The sequence below is a fragment of the Kogia breviceps genome, chromosome X (genome assembly GCF_026419965.1).
Source record: "Kogia breviceps isolate mKogBre1 chromosome X, mKogBre1 haplotype 1, whole genome shotgun sequence".
NCBI classification, from domain to species: Eukaryota; Metazoa; Chordata; class Mammalia; order Artiodactyla; family Physeteridae; genus Kogia; species Kogia breviceps.
This window is the reverse complement of record NC_081330.1, coordinates 110,463,324-110,489,688: the sequence shown is the minus strand read 5'-3', so window position 1 is coordinate 110,489,688 and position 26,365 is coordinate 110,463,324. Positions and strand designations below refer to the sequence as shown.

The following is a 26,365-nucleotide window of genomic DNA, read 5'->3' as shown; positions in this document are numbered from 1 at the left end:
ATTCTATCTCACCTGTGACCTGAGTTTAGCTCGCATTAGTTTAGCTCGCATTTGACCGAATATTTGCAAGGCTTTCCTTTATCTTCAATTGGGTTTTATTCCCCACATTAAATGAAGATACACTTCTCTAGGGTCAAGGCTGCTTTGCCTATTTATTGTACTATTTGGGGTTTATGCTGTCAAACCTTACATTACAAGAGCTTGTGAAATACATTGTAGAATGGGTTGTTTTCTAGAACGGGGGCTACAGGTGGTGTGGGAAAACTTGAAGGGCGGGGAGGGGGAGGGGTGGCGATTGGAAAAGTGTTTCTCAGCCTCTAGCTGCCTTGCCTACCCCACTGTCAGAACCTGACGTTGTGGTTGCAGTGCAGATATTAACTCTTCTGTAGAGTCTTGCTACTCCAAGTGTGGGCCATGGACCAGCTTATAAATGCAGACTGTCAGGCCTCACTCCAGACTTACTGAATCCGAATCTGCATTTTAACAAGTCACCCAGGTGATCATACCTATGTTCCAGATTGAGAAGTACAGACCCAGATTATTCCAAGGTAATATAAAGGGCACACATCTTAAACTGAGCAAATATCCTAATTTATTTGACCACTACCTACTTTGTCCCTCTTTTCCCATCACGAATCCGTCTCAGATTCCCATCCCTCAGCGAACTCTGTGACACGGCGGCTGGGAGGAGGATCCTCTTCAATCTCCTCCTCTTTGCGCCCCGCCCCTCACCCCCTCCCAGAGAGCCTGCTACTGGCACCCTTCTCCCGAGCCCCGCTCACTCAGGCAAGATTTTGCTCCTCCCCAAACAGAAAGAGCGGCAGGGTGGAGAGTACTGCCTCCGGCACTCACAATTTACATACCAATACCGGCAGAAGCACTTTGCAAACCTGCCCTTTAGAAACAATTATCACCGTGCCGCCGGAGGTTTGGAGCAACCGCCTCGCACCAGGCTCCCGTTTGAAATCCGGCTTAAAGTGATTTAGAGAATGGTCGTGTGTGGGGTGTGTGTGTGTGCGTGTCGCTCGCAATAACAAATCAGCTCTCAAGAGAAGAGATGAAAAGGAGGTTATTATGAGCATGTCAGTTTAGGCATCGCTCTCTGTACCTTTCTGCCTCCTAGAGAAATGGAACCGTAATTCTAAGGTGGCTAACGCTGGACTGGGTGAAGCGTCCCCAGTTGCCGGTCCACTTTTGCCTGGAAGGACAGATTCTCGTTATTCGAGGCCTCTCAGGGTCCTTTCCCAAAGATTCCCAGGTTACACTTCATCCTCTTAAGTCTCTGAAAACTAAAACTCGCAAAGCGGTGGCGTTCTGTGGATTGGCTAGTACTAAAATATCCATTGGGTGGCAGTAACACTATCCTCTTTATGACTTGCAGCAAACCAGAGAATGCATTCAATCAAATGAACCGATCTTGTAGAAACACTGGAATCATTTATGCATTGCAGTTTCTCTTTCTTGTTTTCGCTCCTTCTTCCTTGGGATATTTTGAGTGGATTGTGGCTATTAATCAAGATCTCGTGCTAGTCGTGGTTTCCTTGTCGTTTTCGCTCAGGATTAGCATCATTCAAGGCAAACGCAAAGCTGCTTTTTTTCCCCCACTCTTTTTTGAAAAATCATTTTTGGGGGCTGCTGAAGAGAGCTAGGACCCAGGAGACACCTTCCCAAACAGCAGGGGTTGTGTGCTTTCACATAGCAGTACTGTACAAGGAAAACCCCGTTGGATCTGTTATTGCGGGATACTTGTGAAATATACATAGGATTCTTTCTTATGGCTGCATCCCGGATCTGGAAATTTTACTTGGGGACCAAGGGGATCTGAAAGGCTACATGGATACAGAAGATTTGCAAAAGGCAAGACTCCGATTCTTGTCGTAGAGCTCACAGACTTCCTCACTTACCGGCCTTTTCTTTCCTTGTTTTCAAAAAATTTCTTCCCTTTTTTTCTGCCCTCTCCTCTCTCAGTCTCTCCTTTTCTATCTGCCTCTTCTTTTTTCTCCCAGTTTTCTTTTTTTCCCCCTGCTCTGCACCTGGATTGTATCTTCACCGAACAATCGGGCACTTTGAGAACTAACTGGAGGCAGTCTTGTAGGGAAGAGCTGTATGGAATTATCTGCTTTTATGGTGAACTTGGCATTTGTGAATGGGTATCTTGTTCACGATATTAATTGCTAGCAAAAACAAGGAAAAGAGCACAGGAGTAAAACGTGGATTTTTCTGAATACGCATTGTGATGACCAGCAGTTACCTTACTGACTGATATCCAGAGGAGAATAATTTGGAAGACTCTTGTGGGTAAGGTCATTTTATATATGCAAACCCATCAGTGGCGTGAGCAAACTTGGCCGTTTGTAATGGAATGGGTGTCTTGGATGATTGCTGCATCGCCTAGATGGCTGTGATGTGGCCGTTATTGGCACTGAATGGAATAACTGCAGTTGGGTGTGTTGGTGTGTGTGCGTGTGTGTGTGTGTGTGTGTGTATGTGGGACTGTATTCTGAGTGTAATTGAAAATAAATCAAAGCATCACTCCCCCCTCCAATTATTTTGATATGGGAGAGTGTCTTGAATTAATTCTGGGTAGACACTCTTTGTTTGGATGCAATATTTGTGGCTCTTGTGTTCTGGAAGGGGTAGCAGCCGTGAAAGGACACTTACTGAAGAGCCCTATTTAAAATGAAACGAGCCACTCTTTATTCATTAAAAGAAATATGTTTTCAACTCAGTGCAGCATTCTGCTGCATTTCACAGCCGCAATGGGACCAGGGACATCCCACTTGTCAAGTTCTTAAACTTTAAGGTGATAATCATTGTTAATTGTTCTCTAGGTTGTGATTATTGGAGATTATTAAGTACCCTAGGCTACTTTTTTATCTACTGGATTATCATGCAGAATTTAAAAAGAAAAGAAAAAGCTGAAAACGATGACTAAAATAGAGAATAGTGCAATATTATTTTCAGTATCACCATAATGCTTTCTTTCTTAAGTTCAATTTGTCCAATAATATAATTATTTACCCAATATCCTGTATAGCTGAGGCTGCAACCCACGTGCAGGGGAGTCGAAGGTCTGGAAGCAGACCATCCTTTTATTGCAGTGCAGCCAGCTTTGGAAATGCAGGCAGTTACACACTTCCCTTAACCTTAAGTTGAGGATGTGTTCTGTCTGTTACATCTATTTTATCCTTTCGGTAAAAAGTTAGAGACAAGAGCACGAAGGATGCTTAAGCATATTCTGCCTGCGAAACGGGATTTAAAAAATCAATATTGATGACGTGGTTCAGTGCACTGTACTGCAATGCTAAAGTCCCATATTCAGTTCCAATGATGAGAGAATGGAGCATTTACATGTGTTATAAATCTCACCTGGTAGATTGATCTGAAGGGGAGGGGAGAAGATATGTGGATATGAAGGAAGATGGATGGAAGTCGTGCATAATCGGTGATTATGTAACTTCATTACATCAGCGAGCTTCAGTCAACGATAGTGAGATGAAATGATTGTATATAGAGAGGCTTCATCACCCCTGTTAACTTTTGAAGGCTTGTAACAGCTAACGGAGGAGGAGGGGGGGGAGGAAGAGGGGGAGGAGGAGGAGGAGGAGGAAGAGGAGGAAGAGGAGGAAGACAGACAGAGATGAGCTCCAAGGGTCCTGTAAACCCTGATCTCTGTGGCAAATTTAGCATGAGCTTTCTCATAGTGAGTTTCTGAGGGACAGCAGATCATGTAAGCTTTAGGGCCAGGCAGGAGCAATTTTAGCCACACCCGTGGAGAGTCAAATTGAGTCCGCAATGTTTCACAAGTGCCCCATTGAGTAATTGGGGCTGATGATCCCAGCCAAGGTCATAGTTCTGTACCCTATGATTGAAATACATGACCCTAAGTGAGTAGAAAGTTAAATCCATTGAAATGAAGACTGTGAATGGAATGACTATTTGAGATCCTCTCTTGCATTTTTCCTGGTAGAGCTTGATGCAGATTTCAGTCTGGTGGTTCCCTCAATAAAAAATGATTGCTTCCACAGTGTGTCAGAAATGTACCTTTATCTCTGCTTTGACAGCCTCTTTCCGGGCCATTTTAACCCTCTGGGAAAAGAGAAGTAAAAACCTTCAGAGGTAATGTTATCCTGTTAAATTAAAAAAAGTAAATGGCAACGAATTCATTATTAATACAAATCCCAGGAAAAAAAAGAGCAATCCTTTTTCAAGTTTTACTTATTGCATGGCTTAAAGGACATGTTGCAGCCGCCTGTGAGTTTTACCATGAGACAAGAGAAATGTGCTTTGCTCAGGGTACAGAGGAATACTGCAGAAGAAAATGTCAATTTGCCTGATGTTTTATTTGGAGCCATGATTTTCTTTAAAAGAAGAGGCACATCATCTCCTTTCAGCCTTCTACTGTTTTAGGATCTGTTTTTCCCTCAGTAGATTATATATTTCCTCAAAATGAAACTACTGAAATCCTAACCCTGTTGAATTAAATCATCTTATCATCTAGTTGTGCTATTTCCTATTTCCCTTTACGTTTATTCTACAAAAATAAAAAGGCTAAATGACTTTTCTATCATAGAGATGAGATAATTCTGGTTTTCCAGTGGAGTCGGTGCAAGATCTAGACATCCACTAAGTAACTTTGAAAAGATCTGCTTACCCCAAATCAGAATGGTGGAATGGTGGAATGGTGGAATGGAATTTTGAGCTCTGATATTTGAGATGACTTTCTTATTTCTGCAGGACATGCCCAAACATTGATAAATTGTGCCAGTGGATTGGAGGTTTGGTGTTCACATTGTGTAGGAAACTGGATGTGAAGTTAACTCCTGATTCCTTCCTTCAGGGGTCAGGGTAACACTACGGCTGCTTCCAGGATGTTAGTCTCCAACTATGTGCAGAAATACAGTCTGCAGTGAGTCTTCCTGTACTCCTTATTTTAATATTCTGTAAATGACTTCCTCAGTTGTTTTCTGACATAATCCACACATATGTTACGAAACGGCATATTCTAGAGGTTTTAGAAGCTCAGTAGTGGATGGCAATAATACTAGAAAGGAAAAGAGGTCTTAAAAGACGACACTGGCTGTGAAACATACATACACGCCTGAAATTGCTATCCTTTTACTTGAAGACTGCCTATATTTACATTAGGAAAGATCGTTTCAATCATTTTTTTTTGTTTGTTTCAATCATTTTAATGGTACTTTATAACCTGTTACTTTCTTTTGGACGAGGATTATATAACCAAGGCAGGTTACGGCATTTTTCTTAAGTAACTCACAAATCAATAATAAAAAGCTTTGCTTTTATTAGGAAAGCATTTAAACATGAAGGCAGTAAATGATTTAAAATATATCTATTTCTCTATTTTATTGCCATTTTGTCAGCCCAGGGTATGTAGTTAGATTAGAGAGTATTCAAAAATAGAAGAAATATCATTTATAAATATAGAAAGCACTAATTTTGTTTCCTGACCAGTTGCTTCAGCAAAGTCAGGAGATTTAGCTGATAAGTAATCAGCTAAATTTAGAGAACAAATTTAAAATGAAAGTGTATTACATTTGCAATGCATGTGAACAAATCATATTATTGTTAAAATGACAGATAAAACATTTTTAAAAACAACTGAACTTTTAGGATTAAGATTTCTATTTCAGAATCTTTTAGTCTCTTTAATATATATACTGAACGTTTGGGATATACTTTGTCTTAAAACAGATAAAATCTTTGGTGTTTGGCAAGTCACATATTTTGATAAAGCAGACTACTCTATAATTTGTGGCAACGGAAGCACCCAAGTGTTGATTAATAGTAATTAAAAGTAGCAAGTTTTCTGGTAATGCTCAATTTATAAAGCATAATTAGAACGGCACCGTTTGGGCAGCTATAGATCAGGCCATGTCAGCATTTTTATTATTAAATTCCAATCCTTCTTCCATTAGTTGTCTCAGGAATCTCAGCGAGGAAGGAGCTCAGCTCTCTGAGACATCCAGGTATTAGAGGATTCGGTGCTGAGTGAGAGGCCCTGAGTTGCACTTCCAGGCTCTGTCATTTACTAGCCTTGGGACTTCTGACCCCGCATTTTCCCTCATTTAATCATTTAATAATTTAAAAACAATAGAATCGTTACATATTGCACTAAAGAAACAAGATGTGTGTCTAAGTGCTTACCATCATGCCGTGCCTTAGAGATACATGGAATTATTATCATTAAGTGTTCCCCCAAAGTCATATGAATTTAACAGTGCACTTTTTTCTCACGCCCTTATTGTAAATCTTTATAGGCACTTTCTAGTATCAATTACAGTTATCTGGTAGGTAACATCGTTCAGTGAGTAGGTAATACAGACAAATTAAACGCTTTGGTTGCTAACTTTCACTCAGTACTCAATTTTTTTCCACAGTACTCATATAGGAATATAGTTGTCTTGAGTAACTAAAAAAAAAAAAAAAAAAGTTGCTTTTGAAAATCATTCAAAGAATGGTTTTGTGTGAGAGTGTTTTAAGCTGATTGCTTTTGTTGTTGTTAATGCTTCTGAGTACTTAGGTGTTTTTGGTTTTGGTACCAAGAATAAACCAAGGTTCACCAACAAACTTGATGCTACCACTTAAATTGGGTCAATTGACCAAAAGGCTACTCTCATGTATCACTTTATTAACAAAAGCATAATGCGTTTGAATACTAAGCATAATAGAGGACATAAGAATATAAAGATAATAGTTCTGTTCTGGAATTTACTAGTTGCAATAATTACTAATGTTCTTTAGGGGGAGGCAGTCCCCCGTGTGTCACTACTAACACCACATTTCTTCAATGTTTGTGTATCTTAACATAAATATATTTACATATATGAAAATAGGGCATAGTTAGTGATATGACCTTCCATATATGTTTTTAAGTGGCGATAATCAGGTTAAAGGGTAAGTTTTTATGTTTTTGGTCAAGGTAGAACTGGAAAGTAGAAAATTAACCCTGTAAATAAAAATAAGTACACATGCACTTAAGGAACTTTCCTGCTATAGAGCAACCTCCTTTTCCTAACTTCCCAGTGTCTTGCTTTTTGCGTTAAGGATCCCCAATATTTCTTTCAGACGAATTTGATCATGCCTGTTTATCCGACTTCACTGATGCCTATAAATAACAAGCATTTTCTTGGTTTCCTATATTTTAAAAATGCATATTCCTTATGTCTTCTGGAAACGCTTCAGATTTGCTCAAGCAGATTTACAAAGGAATATTATAAGATTGTAGACAGGCTTGTTTATTTGACAGATTCTGCTAATCACCTTACAAATATGCTTTTAATTTTCACCCAGAGAATGCTACCCTGGAGTATCTTCCAGTGCAGAGAGCATTCCATTACAGGCCAAACCACATGGCTCAAAGGAAGGATATACCCTTGTTGCTTCCCCTGGCCATTGACTTATAATGAAAGATCCTGAACTGACATGCTTTTTTGGTTCCCCTGTGTAGAAACAATATACAGGTGCCAAAACTCGAAGACTCCTGAGGCTGTTAGCTTTACACAAGGGGTGACTGACCGGCTTGGTGTCACTTTCCTATCACACCATCTGAAATTGCCAGGCAGTGAACTGTGAATAAAGCAGAGGGAAAAAGCAAATCACTTTAGTATTTTTCTCCTGAAAATCTGCTCTTTCCTGTTTTTGTATTACAGCATTAAAAGTAATCTTTTTCATGACAATCTATTCCAAGGGTATGTTATAGTTACCATGTTTATATATATATATATATATATATATATATATATATATATATATATAAAATAGCGTAAATGGCACTAAATGAGCTATTTTGTTCATACAAGAGATATGTCTAAGAATATATATTTACGAGTAAAATTAGATTGTATTTTGTAATACTTCCTAAGTCAGGAAATTGTGTGTGGAGTTTGAACTCAAAAAAAAAAATGAAATGGACTGTGATCATATAATTATAGACTTTCACTCTTTTCAATATATTTGTTAATTATGTAGCTTATACTTTATGTGAATTATAATTATAATAAATCACTGTATGAATAATCATAAAATTATTCATAGTGGTTTATTTTCTCATGGCTGGATCAAAGTCAGTTAATTGGTAGGTTCTTACCCTGTCAATGTTTACATGTAATACAACTGTGACTTAGTATAATGATCTTCATCATTCTTTGGTGTAAAGTTCCCCTTTTTAATTGCAAAAAATTGGAAGACCCCTTAATCATAGTTGTACTTTCAGTATCAGTTGATTGAGAGGATGCATAATAATAACAACAATAAATTATTACAAATATAATGTCTTTAAAAAATGAATTTGTGTTTAGTCACAACAGGGTCTACTTATATCTTTGAAATATATTTACCTACATAGGAAGATTGGTATCTATGACAATTCTAGATCCCTTGGAATAATTCCTGTGGCCCTCGTAAATAAAAGCCGTATATGTCTAGAGCCAAAATACTTGCATGGCATATGCACATGAATTATGTTTATCTTACATACAAAAAGAAAGGAAGATGAACGTGGTGGAATGTGGATCAAAGGAGTTGGATTTTTGGATGGATAGACTTGGAGTATCTAATTTCCTAAAAAACATACATTTAAAGTTCCAACACAGGTAAATTCACATTCAAATTTTAGTGTTCATCTATTATAATGTAAAATTGTCTAATATTACAAAAATATTTGCATTAAAATAATCTTTATTTCAGTCAAAATGAAAATGAATGATTTATAAATATAGCCAGAGGTGATTACTATGGCTTCATAAAAACCTAATGAAATTATATACAGTGTAGGAATAAAGGATGCCCCATTATATCATTTTAGCCAACAAGGAAATTTTGAATCAGAGGAATGAAATTAAGTTTCCAGGGTCTCACAGTTCTTTGGCGCTCCCATGATGCGTGATTCCGGTTTCTTGATGTGACACAAGCCTTCAATTGAGTATTTTAGTTTCATAACAATATATCCTGGCATATGATTTTTTTTTAGTAGTGTGCGGCATAAGAAAAGTAGTTGTTCTTGTTGAGGCGAATTTTAGTGCATCTAATCTTTTAGCTCACTTTATTGACTTGTTATTACTCACATAGCACCCCCTCTCAGAATTTGTGGACTTTATGCACGCTCTGCCATTCTTGACCTCATCTGATCTCTAGAAACACAATACAGAAAGAGTTGAGAAAATAGGTCACTGGTGGGGCCTCCTTGCCTTTTCCGTACTATCCTCTTTCTCATTAGCAGGGAACTGCTTTTCTTTGGAGCCCCGCCTTTTTCCTGACTCTCCTGCGCATCTGCTCTGGACATCCCTGGCATTTAGGACTGCTATCATTCTTGCACTATTGCATGTTGCCTTCTGGTTTTCAAAGTCTTCCACCAAGGGGTCTTATCAAAATATCTTTTAGCCACATTTTATCTTACTTTGAAGAGATGGAATTTCCTACTTCATTTCTTCATTGACAGGGTCCCTCTGCTTCCGTAGACCATAATGAACCAACTTGGGAATAATGAAGACAGTATTATTTTTATCAAGTTTGCCAAGTTACCACCACACAGCTACTAAGGGAAGGAGATACAGGTAGGTGTGTGTGTGTGTGTGTGTGTGTGTGTGTGTGTGTGTGCGCGCGCGTGCGTGTGTGTGTGTGTGTGGTATTTGTCAAGATGTTTAACATGTGAATCCTATGCTAGAGGGAAAAGTTTGGAATAATAGGCTTCTCCCCTTCGTATTATAATAGTGACATTTGGAGAGAATATGCCATTAATTTTTTTGCAACCCAGAAAAAATGGCTTCAATAGACTGCATTTTAGATGATAAGGTGGGGAGGGGACTGTGGAAGACATACTTTTATTCAGGTTGGGTCTTGCAGTGCCTTCCAGCCGCCCATCCTTCTTGTTTGAAGAAATGATACTGGCTGTGAATGCTGCGATGTTCCCAGTCTCTCCATGAACTTTATTTCAGAAGGAATACAGGCAGGGGAGCTAAACACAGCAGTAAAAATGTAAAACTGAGAAACTTAGAATGGTATCAAGTATCTTGTGTAAACAAAGCTTCGCATGGCCAGGGGAGAAAATTTGAATGCAACCAATGAATCTGGTGGCTGTCAGTGCTTGGCTTTTGAATACCCCTGTTAAAGCCCCTAATTGTTCTCACCATGACAGAACCTCTGAATGGTACTCAAGAGGCTCCCAGCTCCATAGTGTGCAGAGTAAATGCATTCAAGGGGTCTCCAGGGCGTTTGGACTCTGCTGCTTTCCCTCGTAGGGGTTCTCCTCCAGGGCCCATAATAGCACAGTCACAGAGCAAGCCTCTCTGTGCGCTCCTCACCATGAGGGAAGCGCTTAGCTTAGCTCCAGGAGGCTGGGGTCTGTCTCTTTCATATTTCCAGAGCCCAGTGCTGTGCATGGCATATAGTATGTCATCAGTACATCAGTGTTACATGGATGAATGCTAAAGCATTTAGTGACAGCAGATCCATTTTAGATCAGTGTTCTCCCAAACTCACGTTGCATTGTAAACTGAGACAAAAACTGCGGATTGAGGAAAGTAAAAGAAGTTGAGTCATAAGGGAGTGATGGTTAATATTAAGTAGTTTGTAACCTACAAATAGAGGGAGAAGAAATGGCTGACCCTTCCTTCCTAATTTCCTCCCTCCCTTCTTCCTTACCTTCCTTCCTTCCTTTCTTTCTTTCCTTCTTCCTTCCTTCCTTCCATCACTTCCTTCTCCATCCTTCCCTTCCCCCTTCCTTCATTCCACTCCTACCGTAGATGTTTGAGCGCCTTCTGTGTGCAGCACGCTGTAAGAGGGCCTGCAACAAACGATATAGGAATGAGTGATGTCATATGTCTGGGCCCAAATGAGGTTAGTCAGGGGTAGAGGTGATCCACAAAATCCTATACAACTATAATGCAAGGTTGTCTACTGTGTATACTTCTAAGAGACGTGTCAAGTGTGCTACAGGCTCAGGAAAGGGTCGGAACACACACACTTGGGGGGATTACAAGAGGCTTGTTAAAGGAGGTAAGGTTGGCGTTAGACTTTGAAGGGTTCCCTTTGGTGTGGAGAAGATATCACATTCCAGGTAGAGGGAAGATCAAGAACAAAGTTGTTTTAAGTAGGAGCAAGTGGAGTACGCTTAGCGAAGAGCCGGTTCTACTTTCCTCAGGAAATGCGGTATTCGATGCAGAATGTAAGAAGATAAGGCAGAAGCCCCAAGTCCCCAGGTCTGGCAGTCAGGAGCTAATGGATCGAGGTTTCATGAGCATAAGGAAAATATAACATTTTATGACCTACTCAGATTTATGCTTTAGGAAGAAGAGGAACAATGTAAGAGTCTGTATCCCCAGGGTACCTTTGATTCCCAGTTTTGTGAATTTCCCCAGGACTCCTCCTGAATTCCATCTTCATTCCAAACACCTTCATGTTGAACCTCTGCTCTCAAACAGCCATCCTGGGCTCTCTTCATTTCCTTGCTTCTTTCCTCCTAAGACTAAACCACTGTTGGCACTGCTAGATAAATACAGAGGCCGAAGTTTACAATTACCACAGAAGGCAACATTCTATAATGGGGCTTACCTGTTCAAACTATCTTTGCTTAGTAGTGTTAGAAAGTTGCCACCCACCCTAACAAAAATGCTGTGGTTTAAATGTAACTCTTCAATGAGAATGTTTAAAGTTTCTTTCTTTACAATGACGGCAACAGCAAAGTGACCCCAAAGGGGCAATCCGTTTGGGGGGAAGGGGAAGTTGGAGAAGGCAGCTGGGCAGAAAAGAATAAAGGAAAGTGTTTTATATAATTTAATGGCAAGGTAGAAATATAAATTCCAAAATGGCTTTATATTAAGATCCCGTGGAAAAAGAATTTTGCTTTAGAATATAATATACATTCAGTAATAAGAAAATAGGATCTATCCCTAGCATGTGTGAACTGTTTTGTTAACTACCAATAAATATAAAAATTTGGAATTATAGATGGGAATCAAAAGTGAGCCTCCTAAAACAAACAAACAAAACCCTTCGTTTTAGCTGAGTTTGCATTCTCTCCCTCATCAAATACTTCTACATTTCTAATAAGTAGAAGAAAAGAAACCAGTAGGGATTGTTTTTTCCATACTTTTTCTGATCACTTTGTATTGGAAATTCTAGTAAGTTGGGAAATGGCCAAACATTGAAGATAAAATGAAAAGGAATGCAATTTACTTAGGCACAAGCTAAATATTATGGGCTTGATCATTAGAATTCAGCTAAAATAAAAAGTAACATAAGCTAGCTGTTGTCAAAACTCACCCCCTTAGCCCTGAAGATTCTGATTCAGTGGTGGAATGGAGCATAGGAATTTCTAAATTAAAAAAATTTTGAGGTCATTGGAGCGCTAGAGTGTGCCTGAGGAGGGCTTCAGCATAACACTTGCAACCTCTGTCAGTATTTCCTTCCCTTTCCTACCCTATCTTACTATGGACATTGGATGCTTTCTCAATATTCTCCAAAGTGCCCTACCATTTCAGCTTCCACTTTTGAGTTTGATGCCCCTTTCAGCCACAGTGACACAGGTTCAGATCTTCCTATACTGAAATTCTGGTGCTGCCACAGCCATGTCTCAGATGATTTTCGTGCAGGAAGTATGGCTTATGCTAGTCCTTGGTAACCAGTGTCCTTCAATCCTATTAAATTAGCAGAATTGCTCCTTCCAATATGCATTTTAATTGATTAACTCCTTCATGTAAATGAATAAGAAATACTATTTCAGGGCCCCTGGCTGTTGTAAGGATCATGCTTAGCATGGGCTGAAGATGCTAAATAGAGTTCTTGCCTTCAAAAGTGCATGGGCTAGTGGGGAAGACACACGTGTTCTGTTGGGTTCCCTGGAGAAATTAGGTTTAGTTGCTTCTGAAATTGATGGCAGCGTGCTTGCAAGTCTGCCCTTAGCAAATCAAAATTGTCTGAAATTGAGTCAAGGGTAGGAACTTTCTATTCCCACATCAGGCAGTCACTGGCTATGGGCTGCCCATTGGAAGGGGGTATAATCTTTAACAAGACAGTTTTCCTGCAGCTCCTGAGGGCAGTGCCCAGTGAAGGACTCAGCCGTGAGCTGTCAGCTACCGGATGGGTACCTAGGCCATGAAGAGGGCAATGGAAGGAATTTGGAAGCTCTTACCAAGACGTTTTATTCCTTTGCCCCTTGAAGCATGCTGCAATGAGTCCTTAGGAAATTACTTAGGAAATAATGGGAAATCTTAAATATTTGTTTAAAGGGGTAAAGACCCTAAATATTTTTGAGTACAAGGCCTTGCTCTGTGTAGTTAAGTTTCAGAAAATGTGGTTTTCTGAGGAATGTTCTTGAATCCATATTATAATTACTCCTGTTGTAAGTTATCAGACCATCAGTATTTAATGAGCATCTCCTATGTGCCCTGGATTTCCATAGGGAGAAAGGAAGGAGTCAAAAATCGAGGCCCAGAGTGTTTACGTAGGACCGGTTTTTCTTCAGTGGTTTATGTGTTTGATTCTAAAGTTAAGGGGAGCAGTTGGTGAGAGGTCAAGGAAAGGGCAAGAAAATGGAGCAGAGTAGTGTAGGGCCGAGTTCTCTGAATTCCAAAGATAATAAGACAGCTGTTTGGGTTGTATGGGGACAAGGCTTAAGAGAGACTCTGAAAGTTGGCAGAAGGCAAGGCTCGATGAACTGAGTGGTAGTGGAATGAGTTGAACTTAGTTTTACTGGCACAGAACAGAAGGAGTGAAAGCAGTGGTTCATTAGCGTTAGTCAGTCTGTGATTTGGACTAGTGGGGGCGGGGGGGTGCTAATTTTGAATATGATGTATTTGAAATCATATTCAAAATAGAGTTCAATTTTCACTGAAAGGAATAGTTTCATATAACACTATTCATTTTTATATTATTGAAAATTATTAATTTCTTTCCTTAATGTGAAGGGAGTAGTACCGTTCCTTTAGATTTTTTAATGCTTTCTTCAGCCCTAGTGAGGTGATAGGAGCACCTTCTGTTTTTTATTTCCTATAAATGTATTCAATCAAGTTAAATACGGTGAGACCAACTGTGCCAGTAATATTTTAAAACCAGTGACTGTGTCTAAAGGGGCAACCATTCATCAAATTGTAGAAAATTTGAATAGGAATGAACTTAGTCTACCTCCTTGCAGACGTATAAAATCTCCCTACTATAACTGAAATAATTATTCATTAACTTATGTTCACTTTAATAAACAACCACTTTGACTATTTTTCCCCTCACTTGACTTGACATTTGACTAGATGGTCAGTTCAATTCAGTTCAGCAAGTACTTCCAGATTATCTAACTTCTCGATGTTAAATACAAGCACTAGGCTAGAAAGAAGAAGTTACTCATTGCCAAAGCAATTAAAGATGCATGCTACTAAGTATTTTAAAAGATTTTTTTTTTAAAATGTAGTTCATAGCACCACTACTGGGCGTACTCTAAAATATTTGAACCATTCCTTCTCTGGTCCTGGAATGACTTTTGTATTAAAAAAAAGTTTATGGTATTTTTTAAAAACTGAGAACTCAATGAAGATACTATTCCTTTTCTATCACATGACTCCCCTTGTGTTTATGGATGTATATGTTTTATTTTTTCAAATACATATTATAAAGCTTATTAAAGGGATTTCAACATCTCTATATATTCACTTTGTATTTTTTCATGCAATATAACTTCACATCTTCAGGCTCATAAGTGGTTCTGTTTTTACTGTTTGCATCATGCTATTTGTGCCCAGCACACTTTTCTTTTATCCTCATAGACTTGAGTAAATTGATTTCAGCTTTGCCACACAGAGTGTCCCATCCCTTAAAGTAAGTAAGTCATGTTAAATTTCCTACGCAAGAGATTACGTAGGTGGTATTGGAGATGAGTGATGCCTATTGGAACAGACTGTGCATCAGAAGTTACTTAACCTCATCTATACTTATAAGTAAAAAAAAAAAAGAATTACTATTTCCTGTTTCCAAGGTAAAATTAGCTTTAATTTCTTAAGATCATAATCAGAGAAGGTGTGGGTTATTGCTCTAAGTATCTTCCTTGGACTCCCCCAATTTCCTGGAATCAGAGCCTCAAATCCTAGTAGATATAAACTCATCCTTTATTAGTTCTGAAACTCCTGCTAACCCAATATTATTAGTTTTATTGTTAGTTTCAATGTTACTATGGCTATGAGTACAAAAATATAAAAAAGAATACATATGATAAAGCCTCATCATGTGGCTTCAGTCCAGATTTTGGAAACTGAAGGATATTAAGAAAATTGAGAATTCAGTTGAACGTAACTGGAATCATTAGTTAAGTCACAGATGTTAAATAGAGTTAGCTATTATAATTGTCTGTACCACCCCAAGAGAGAAATACAGCACCCAAAATATGTATTTACCTATACACAAATTTCCGTTTTGAGAATCTCAAAAGGTAATTGGAAATTATTTAATACTGAAGGATAGTCTCTTGGATAAACTTATTTGTATGAGACCTAGTCTAATTTTATATTGAGAATACTAAAGTGTGGGATAACTTAGGGCAATGCACAAAATGTGGTGAATTCTTACCTCAGTGTCCAATCAAACAAGAGCCACATAGACCAGGACACTGACCACTGAATATAATAAGCTTAAACCAAGGGCTCTGAGGCTCCTGGCAATCCTGCCTATGAAGTATTTCTGCCACAAGCTTAAGCAACTCTCCTCTTCACTTGCCTTCCAAGTGCTAACTGAAATAACTTTGATTTCTGAATGCTGAGTGTTCCCCACCACAGAAAAGACTGTTTTCCTAAGAACATTATGTGCTCCTAAGCCATGACTGGCCATGTCTTTTTTCTCATCAAATTTACCATGTAAAAAAAGTTACTTCTGTGTGTCTTCCCCACTTGAATATAAGGGTGAGAGGACAGGACTTCATCTGTCTGGTTCACCACATATCTTTGGTGCTTAGGAGACTGCCTGGCCATAATATGACTCAATAAATTATCAAAGAAAGGAGGGAAGAAGGGGGGGAGGAAGGCAGGATCTCCCAAGGTGTCCTGGTCTCAGCAAGATAATAGCAGGAGAAGGAGTTTAATGAAATAACACAGTTAGCGAAGCTTGGTAGATATAAGGCATTAGCATTGCAAAGGTTTTGTTCATGATGAAATGTTATTTATATACTAAAGGTAATGTCTATCCCTTTCCTCAGGTCAGAACATAGACCATCACATGCCCTAAACTAACAGGTCAGTTAATAAAATACCCAGAATGCGAAGCTGGGAGCTTAGAACCTATAGCCAAAGGTTCTGGTTACATCAATAATGTAGAAAACAATGTTTTAAGACCATCAGTCTGACAATAATTTTTGAGGTGAGCAAAGCAAGAATAGACTGGAACATATATTTAGGCAGCTACTATAGTTTTTATAAATTACAAGGTGATAAAACATGATTTTTAGCTTTGTGGCTCTTCTTCCTTTCAATTTTTTGCCTACATATAAGTCTCCGTTAAGAAGAAGCTTTTTTTTTTTCATTTTATGTTTTGCCATACCACATAGCATGCAGGATCCTAGTTCCCCGATCAGGGGTTGAACCCGCACCCCCGGCAATGGAAGGGCGAAGTCCTAATCACTGGACCACCAGGGAAGTCCCAAGAAGAAGCTTTTAAAAAAAGCATTACATTTTCATTTTTACTCTCCTTCCTAGTATTAATATATCCTCTCCTGATTGCAGAAGATAATCATGGTATACTAGAATTGGCTTTAGGACCAAGGCAAGACTGAGTTCCAATTTTGGCTTTAACATTTATAAGCTGTGTAATATTTGACAGGTCACTTAGTGGTTTGGAGTTTTGGTTTGAAGATCTCTAAAGAGAAAAGAATGCCTACCTTTAGGATTATTGGGAAAGGTAAAAATAACATTTGTAAATCATATAATGCAGTGCTTGACAAATAGTAGTCACACAATCACTGGTAATCCTTATTATTACTTTAACGCGTTATATTGTTAAAATATAGCAGTTAAGAACATTCCTTCATTTTCTCACTATAGCCAATGGTCAATTTTCCATCCTCATCTCACTTAATCTGTGAGCAGCATTTGTAAAATGGATCATTCCTTGTCCTTGGTCCATTTTCTTCACTTGGCTTTTAGAATAGCACCATCTCTTGGTTTAACTTCTGTTTCATTGCTCCTTTTCAGTCTCCTTTGCTGGTCTCATCTCTTTTCTTCTTCATGTTGGAATGTCCTTGGTTCAACTCTAGGTCATCTTCTCAGTCTACACTCAACCCTTAGTGATTTCATCCCCTTGCATGGCTATAAATTCCATTTCTGTCACCTCCTCCTAAATTTATTTCCCCATCTTGGTCTCTCTCCTGAACTCCAAACACATATGTCTGACTGGACATTTGTCACTTATCTTGTCTAAAACTGAATTTCTCTTTTCCCATCCAAACCTACTCTACTCAGTTTTCCCATCTTTGTTGGTTTCATCCCTTCATTTGTTCAGTCCCCAAATCTTGGAATCGTCCATCATTCCTCTCCCTCTCTTGCACAACTCATCCAATGTGTCATCACGCCCCATTGGTACTATCTTCACACATATCCAAAATTTAACCACTTTTCACCACCTCTACTACTATTGCCTTTGTCAGAGCCTCCTTCATCTCTTTCCTCCTAACTGCCTCTGCCTCTGACATTTCTGTCTATAACCTGCTATCCATACAGCAGCTACAGTTGTCCTTTGACACTGGACATCAGGTCATATCACTTTGTTGCTCAAAGCATTGCAAAGGTTGCTGATTTTACACACAGTAAAAGCAAAATACTTACAGTGGCCTAGAGATACTGTCTTATGTTGCTTCTTTGACTTCACTTCCTCTACTCATCCAGCCATTTCTCAATTTCTTATTTCCCTCCACCCCCAACTTGCTATTCTTTGAACATGATAGGTAAATTCTTACCTTAGGACCTTTGCACTGGCTGTTCTCTTGATCTGGAGCATCATTTCCCAGAAGGCTCAAGGCTGACTTTCTCACCTCCATCATCTTTGGATTTATGTGTCATTTTGGCATGTATGTGTCATCTCGGTGAGACCTACTCTGACCACACCCCCTAAAATGGCAACACCCCCACCTCCACACTCCTGAACTCCTTGTTCACCTCCACTTTTTAATTTTTTTTAGGCACCTCCTACCTTGTAACACTTTTCCTAGGTTATTTATTTATTATGCTTATTGGTTATTGCTGGAGTTTTAGCTCCACAAGAGCAGGGATCTTTGTTTAGTTCACTGAGGTATCCCAAGCACCAAGAAAGCTGTAAATTTGGTGAAAAAAATGTTAAATGAATAAATATTTTATAACATAGAGATAGTAATCATCCAAACCTAATGATACTGTTGTGAAGATTTAAATAAGATGATACAGTTAAAGTATTTTATCACAGGGCCTGACATGTATTAGGGGTTCAATAAATGGTGGCTGTTATTGAGTGTGTCACGGCACATAACTCACATGATGTGTAACAGAAATCAAAAATATTACAACATGAATGCTTTCTTCTAAATTAAAGTTTGACTAATTAGCACCATGGGAAGAGAATATCTGCTCTAGATATAGACAAAAATACCCGGTTTTATTAGGTTCATCTAGTAAAGGACAAAGATATACAAATATTCAGCAATAGTTGGTAGCTCACGTGTCAGTAAAATCAATTGACACTGTTTTTCTTTACTTTATACCAGTTAAACTTCACATAATTTAAAAAGTTACTGACAACTGAATATTCTCTAACATGGGAAATTGTTTAAATATTGCGATAAGATGATTTACACGATAACTGAGAACTCCTCAAGAGTTAAAGAGCTGACAAAACATAATATTCCCCCATGCATTTTAATGAATAACCACTTTTCTTTCTTTTTTTTCTTTTGCATTTCCAATGACAGCTTGGATTATTCAACATATTTAAATTTTTTGGTTCTTTTTCACATTTTATAAATAGAAAAAATAATAATTATAATGAGGTATTCTTCTGTGCATCACAAATGTAGGTTTTAGTGTGGGAGATTCAATAGAAAATAGATACTTTATTCTTCTATCTTTATTTGTGAAAACACTGAAAAACAGTTATAACTGGAAACCTTTTATAACTCAAAACAAAAAGTATTATTTCTGACTATTGAATGGATGTTTTCATTTTGTCTCTTTCCCAATCATCAGTTGCCTATTCTAATAAGATACATTCATTCTTCTATATTTCATTCATATAGCTTAGTCTTTTCCAGAGAATTTACAAATGTTTTACTGCCTGCCAAGCCTGGTGTAATTAAACTGGATGACAGAATATCCCCGTAGTTTATTCTGTGGATCTCTGGCTATAGATGCAGAGGCTTACATTAAGTCAGGGGTGGATGGTGCATATATATTTTTCTTCTTCCACTAAAAATACTTTAAAGATGTTGACGTTGGAATTCACTAAACAGACAATTTGTGAAGAAATCTGTTGCCATTTCTTCTCACTGTTTCATTCTCTTGTGTGTTCTTCATACAGCATCATTTCCTTTCTCCAAGATTGATATGTTCAGAAATTCACCTCTTTCTTCTAAAGGTCATTAATTTTTTTACCACCAGAAAAAAAGGTGAGAAATGGAAGAGGGAGTGGAAAAGAGAAGAATGGAAAACTTCCCATTGTTGCCTGGGTACTACCTTAGATTGAAACATTGTAAGTTTTCTTCTAACTATTTTGGAAAGAACCACTTTTTTCTAACGTTTTTATTGCTACTTGTGCGTACTTCACTTTGTTACTCCTCTGCTAGTTGTGGGTGGATGGAGTTTGATTACTTCAGAATAGTTACTGGTGGGTGGGTTCAAGAATCTCTAGTGGGTTGAGAAAAAAGCCATGTTTATATAGATAGTGATCCTTCTATTAAAATCCTGAGAGTGAGTAATAGTTAATGGCTATGTTCACCACGCACATAGCAGAGTCCATCTGTACAGGAACCGACAGTATCTGAAGAGAGTTCCTTGGGGGCTTTGGATTCCTGTAAAGAGTTTGCTTGCAGGGGTTCTCATCTCCAAAATTTGATTTTGTTACTTAGTAGACAGAGTTTCTCTCTTGAGGGCATGACATAGGCCTGGGTGCCTACCAGTCTATGCAAGTATAAGATGCTACGGATCTGTCAAGACTTAGCTTTCCTACTGCAGCACATGAAAGCATACAGCTTTAGGGCCTTGGGTATACTGCTTTGACTAAAGATGTATTACATTTATGTTGATTGGCTTCATATTAAGAGTAGCTGTGGTAGTCACATGATCTACTTAGATGCCAAGAGAGTGCATTCTCTTCTTGGAAGTCCAGTACTTTTATATGTTGAAATATGGAGCTGGTAGAGACAGACCAGTGATGCTGTGTATACGTTGAAAGCACCATTAAATTTAGAGAACACTTCCTATGGGGCCAGGCCATCAGAAACAACAAGCCTTTCAAAATAAGATTTTTGCTGGTTGTTCTTGAAAGACCACTTCACTTAAAGTGATATTTAGACAGCAGTAAATTCTAAAGAGATATCATTACATTCTAGTTTTCTGTTTCTTTCTGTACTCAAGAAAATGTCTTACCTTAATCTTTACCACTTACCTTAATCTTCAGAGATTGAGTAATCATTGCTATTCATGACCCACTGTATTAAAACAATACTACTATCAAAGCATGAGATTTGGTAGCTACAAAATGTGTACAATTGAATCATAACTTTCGTAAGCAAAGAGCTCGGTAGTCAAGTCACATATATTGTTTTGTAATTATCGTTCAAAAACTCGACATATGAGGACAATTAAAAGTCTAAATGATTTGAGGTAGAGAGCCCATTTAAAAGAACATTTACTTTCATTTTATTGGCAAGTTTTAAGACCAACATTTAAAAGCCCAAAATGGACATAATTTAGGATGTGCATTTTAATGAAGAAAGTAGAGCAAATGCTAAATCATTTGGAAATATATATATATATATATATATACATCTTCCATAACTTCTACAAGTGATACAACTTCTATAAGTGCTGATTTATTTTCCTGTTCTTTAAAGAATGAAATAAAGTTAAATGTAATGGACAGTACCAAATTCACACTGGCATTAAAATGTAAATGTTTTAAATAAGTGACATATTTTAATTTGAAATTTTGAATCTAATATAAAATGCAAATTGCAATAGCCCTTAATGTAGGAAAGGGGAAAAATGTAGTGATTGAGTTTGGGGAAATTGTAAATTGGGCAGATCTAGCCAGCTGCAATGATGAACAAGGCTTCCTTTATTATTGCTTCAAGAAAAGCTATTGAGTGGCTAGCACAAAGTAGCTGCTTGAATGCGGGAATATCCAATATCCCTTTGAGAGGCGTATTTGATTATACATTTTCCCTTTACCCTCTTGTTTCTAACTCTCCAAGTTCCACAAAAAGTCCCCATGATCACCGTTGTTGTTATCCTTGGTGGTTTGGTTTTTTTTGATCCTTAGGTGATGCTACTGACAACTATTGTTATCTATATAAAATGATCTTTATCAACGTTTAATTTTATACCTGATCCTGTTGTTCCTTTGTTTAAAATCCTCCCATAAGTCCTAGGTGCTTACAGGATTAACTGCAAAAGGGTTAGCCTGACAGTCATTTTTTTAACAATCTGGCTCAAGAATTCTTTTTTAGCTTCATTTCATACTCCAGTCAAAATGACTTCTCAGCATGCATATTCTTTCACAATGCTGAATACACAGACACAGACACACACACACACACACACACACACACACACACACACACACAGACCTCTTGAGAATAACCTTCCCATTAATTTCTGCCTGGAAAACTCTTACTCATCCTTCAATACCCATCTCAGTTGTCTCCTCTGTTAAGCCTTCCTCAACTTCTCCAATGCATCTCATCACCCCCAATGATCAGAATACAAATTCCTGCTAAAGCACTTATTTTACTGTAATTAGTTTATCTGTATCTCTCTCCTGTTAGAATGAAAGCTTCAGAAAGCCCTGAGGCATCTCTGAAAAGACTAACCCAGCATACAGCACTCATCATAATAGATCCCAATGAATAGTTGGCTGATTGAATGAACGGATCTTCACTTGTGGTTTTTGCACAACCTACATTGTGGGTGCCAATTCAATGTGCAGAGTTGGAAGCTGTTTGCAGCTCTTCTAGTCAGTTTTTTTGGTCTGTCAACACATTCTTGGTTGTTGTACACTCCTCACTGATAGGATTTTTCCCAACAGTACTTGGCTTGATTCCAGTGTTCAAAATTGTTTTTCACCATGTCTGGGTTTTTTTTTTTTCCTCTGTTCAACTTCATTCTCTCAGTTTCTGTATATCTGGCTGCTAGGACATCCTGTTGTTACCCATTCCCCTCCTGTGCCTTGCCCATCCAAGTAACTTTGTGACAAGAAAGGCTAGGAGACTGGCCGGTTTCCAGCATCTCGTTGCTTGTGATCCTGTATTACAGTAGGCATTTGAGTGGCGAACCTGGGCATGCTGCCACAGCCAGCAGTGAAGGTAAATGCATTGCAGTGCCAATAAAGACAAAGGCATGGAAGTAAATCCATGCAGAATTGACTTTGTCAGTGCTTTCTAGTGAAGGAGGAGATTATACATGCAAAGTGCACTGGTAGCAGTGGGCATTACTTTGTTACTTGTAGTTCTAGATGAAAGAACAATATTCTTCACCTTAATTGCTGTTTTAGCAAGAAACTGATGTGAATGGAAATAACCGTACCCTCGTGGCCTGTGTTGTCTTGCTTTGCTCAGGGATAGAGAGCTGAATGGTATATGGTCTTACACGTCTGTGCTTCTCCAACTTGAATTGCATCAGGATCACCCAGGAGATTTTGATTCCATAGATCTAAGATAGAGCCAAGATTCTGTATTTCTAACAAACTCCCAGGTGATACTGTGATGACGATATTGTTGGTATGAGGACCTCATATTGAGCCTCAAGGACGTAGAGGGAAGAGTGAGCTCTTCAAAAAGCAGTGCTGGGGACTTCCCTGGCAGTCCACTGGTTAGGATTCTGCATGTCCAGTGCAGGGGGTGCAGGTTCCATCCATGGTCAGGGAACTAAGATCCCACATGCCGTGCAGCCGAAAACTTAAAAAATAAATAAATACATTTTTTTAAAAAGCGGTGCTGGCTACTGGGCATGCCCTGTAAATGTTGGGCACCTCAACAGTGCCACAGGGTGACAAGCACAGGTCCTAACACAAAATAAACCAGTTCCCCCATCACCACCCCATGTTAGTGCAGATTGTTACTGACAGTGGAAGCATCCCTGAGTTAGTATTCTCCCTCACACAGGGCTCTTTAAGTTCTTTGTGGAGAAGAGAAGAGGTTGGCTACACCACCACTTCTTTGATCACAATGATTTAGTACATGAAAAGGACAAATCACTCACGGTTTGAATGTCTTTGCTGCAGAGGAAGTGAAATTCACTGGCCAAGAACTTAGGGGTCTGGTGAATTTCCACAGGGTCACCTTTTTCACCTCTCTGAGAGGGCAGTAATAGAAGTATCATTTAGTGAGCTCCTGCTGTATGGGGGCGCGGTGTCTCAGGTCCTGGAGGTATGAGGCATCACACATAATCTCTTCCCTGAGGGAGTATACAAATTATTCCATGAAAGGGTCAGCTTTTTCAGGGCAAGGTTGTGCCTTATTTGTCTTTATATTTCCAGAAGTACACACTTAGTAACTGCTTATTAACCAAAGTGTTGCTAAGACACTAACATAAGGAGAATATATATATTATAATATATATAATATATATTATAATATATATATATTATAATATATATATTATAATATATATTTTTAAAATTTTTGCCCGCACCACACGGCATGCGGGAACTTATTTCCCCGACCAGGGATCCAACCTGCACCCCCTACAATGGAAGCGTGGAGTCTTAACCACTGGCCAGCCAGGAAAGTCCCAGGAGAATATATTTTTAAAGGTAAATCAGGACACAAATTTACCACATGGTTAGCAGAGTTACAAGTGACATTTACATGCCACCTCTAGTCTGTAAATCGGAGTTGCCTAGTCCTACTTTAAAAACAAAATGTGGCCTTGGGTTAAATGCTGTATTAGCACCAGTAGTATTCTGCTTGTCAAACCACCAAGGGCACCCTGGATTTTAATTCTGTTTCTTTGTGTAATGTGATATACTCTTTGGATAGCCACTAAATTCGGCCATGCAGCCAAACTTCTCATAATAGAAATGAGAGAGGGAAGGAGATCACTGTAGAACATGAGACAGAATGCTGTAAGGGCTAGAAAAGAGAAACAGAGTTAATGGAGTTGTCAGCAAACAGCCCATGGCCCAAATCCAGCCCACCACCTGTTTTTTTAAATAAAGTTTTATTACAACTCAACCATGCCCATTCGTATTAGCTATGGCAGCTTTCATGCTACAACTGCATAGCTGAGGAGTTGTATGACTTGTGGAACCTAAAATCTCTCCGTGTGAGAAGAAGTTTGCTGACCCCCTTAGAATCTAAAAAATAGGCTCATTTCTTTCGTTTTTTTTTTTTTCCAGCTTTATTGAGATATAGTTGAGACATACATTGTGTAAGTTTAAGGTGTACTAATATTTGTGGGGTCACCTCCACAGGTCAGAACAGGAAGAGGCCTTTCGTACACTTCCTTTTCATATCCATGTTCCATCCACCCTCCCCACACCCCTGTCTCACAAACACCTGTACCTTGACCTATCTTCAAGGGTAGGGGTGCACACACAAGCACCCTGGGGTCTGTCCTCAGGAAGTCAAAGAAGAGACCCATCAAGGCCCTACTAGTGGGCGCAGGGCCTGCTGGGCAGTACATTTTAAGTTTGGGGGTACCAGATATGTTCTGGAAGGTGGGAGACAAGGGCTTTGACTGTGTACACACCTCCCTCGTTCCCCTAGATTCTTTACCCCATGGGCAATGGCATGGCAGGAACAGGGCTAGAGATAGACCCTCTCAAGGGAAGGATGGGGCAGGGACCTCTCTGCCTGGTCTAAGGCTGATAGTGCTAAGGAGTCTCATTTAAATTGGAAGCTGGACAAGGGGAATATTAGGAAAGTCTCTTAGTTAAGTGTGATATTGTGACTTAGAAGAAGAAGTATATAAGTAGTCTTTGTCCCCTCTTCCAGCATAGAGTTCCTAAAACCCTTGAAATTTGCTAAGTGAGGAGAGTGATAAATGTCTTTTGTTGTGTTAATGAGGTAACTGTTAGAAAGTACCTAGGGCCTTGTAGTAAGGGGAGCAACCATGTGATTAGAAGGCGGGGACTTTCAGTCCCACCCCCCAACCTCAGAGGAGGGGAGAACCCCTGGAGGTTGAATTAATCACCAGTGGTCAGTGAGTTAATCAATCATGCCTTTGTAATGAAGCCTCGTTAAAACCCCTAAAGGATGGAGTTCAGCGAGCTTCCAGGTTGGTGAACCATGGGGACTGGGGAGAGTGGAAGCTTCACGCCCTTTCCCACATACATTGCCCTCTCCACCTCTTCCATCTGGCTGTTCCTGAGTTCTATCCATTTATGATAAACCGGTGATCTGGTAAGTAAAATGTTTCTCTGAGTTTTGTGAGCCTCTGTAGCAAATTAAATGAACCCAAGGAAGGGTCATTGGAATCTCTGATCTATAGCCAGTCACTCATAAGCACAACTTGGACCTGGCAGTTGGTGTCGGAAGTGCCAAGTGGGGGGTGTTAATTGTTGGAAAGTACGTAGGGCTGTGTAGTAAGGGGAGCAACCACTGATTAGAAGGCGGGGACTTTCAACCCGACCCGAGATTGTAGGTTTAAAGACTGGGCCCTTTACCGGTGGAGTCTGATACTCTCTCCAGGTAGGTAGTGTCAGAATTAAGTTGAATTGTAGGACACCCAGCTGGTGTCCAAGAGTTGCTTGGTGGTGTGGGGGAAAACCGCCCTCCCCACATTGATTTTGGGTGTGCAGAATCCAAAGATTAGGCCTTGATGATTGTGAGAATTTTGTTATGCAAATATGGCAAAGAGAGGTATTCCAAGGAATGAAAACTCTATGAGCAAAGTCATGAAGATGCAAAAAAGCTTTAAGCACTAGTGGGAAATGGCTAGAACAGATGGGTACTTTTTACCTACGAAAATACAATACATAATATCTCATTTTGTCCTCACAGCCGTTTCTTATGGTCAGTATAGGCATTGTTCTCTTCAGGGAGTGAGAAGTTGAATTATATATTACTTAAAATCAGAACCTAAAAACCTGAATGTTTGTTTCCATGCCAATACTAGCAAACTACACCTTGGGCACATCTCAGTATTTCTACCTGTCAGTTTGGAAGATCAGGGGCTGTTCTAGTCTAGAT

General features: G+C 39.0%; 1 protein-coding gene across 1 annotated transcript in view; it reads left to right on the top strand.

The window, feature by feature from the left end:
- Positions 1-1,426: 1,426 nt before the first annotated feature.
- The window catches only part of IL1RAPL1 (interleukin 1 receptor accessory protein like 1), a 1,372,082-nt gene continuing 1,347,143 nt past the window's right edge, over positions 1,427-26,365 (top strand). Inside the window, exon 1 of the mRNA XM_067024255.1 lies at positions 1,427-2,298. The gene's annotated coding sequence lies outside the window, so the exon portion shown is untranslated. The remainder of the gene's footprint in view (positions 2,299-26,365) is intronic.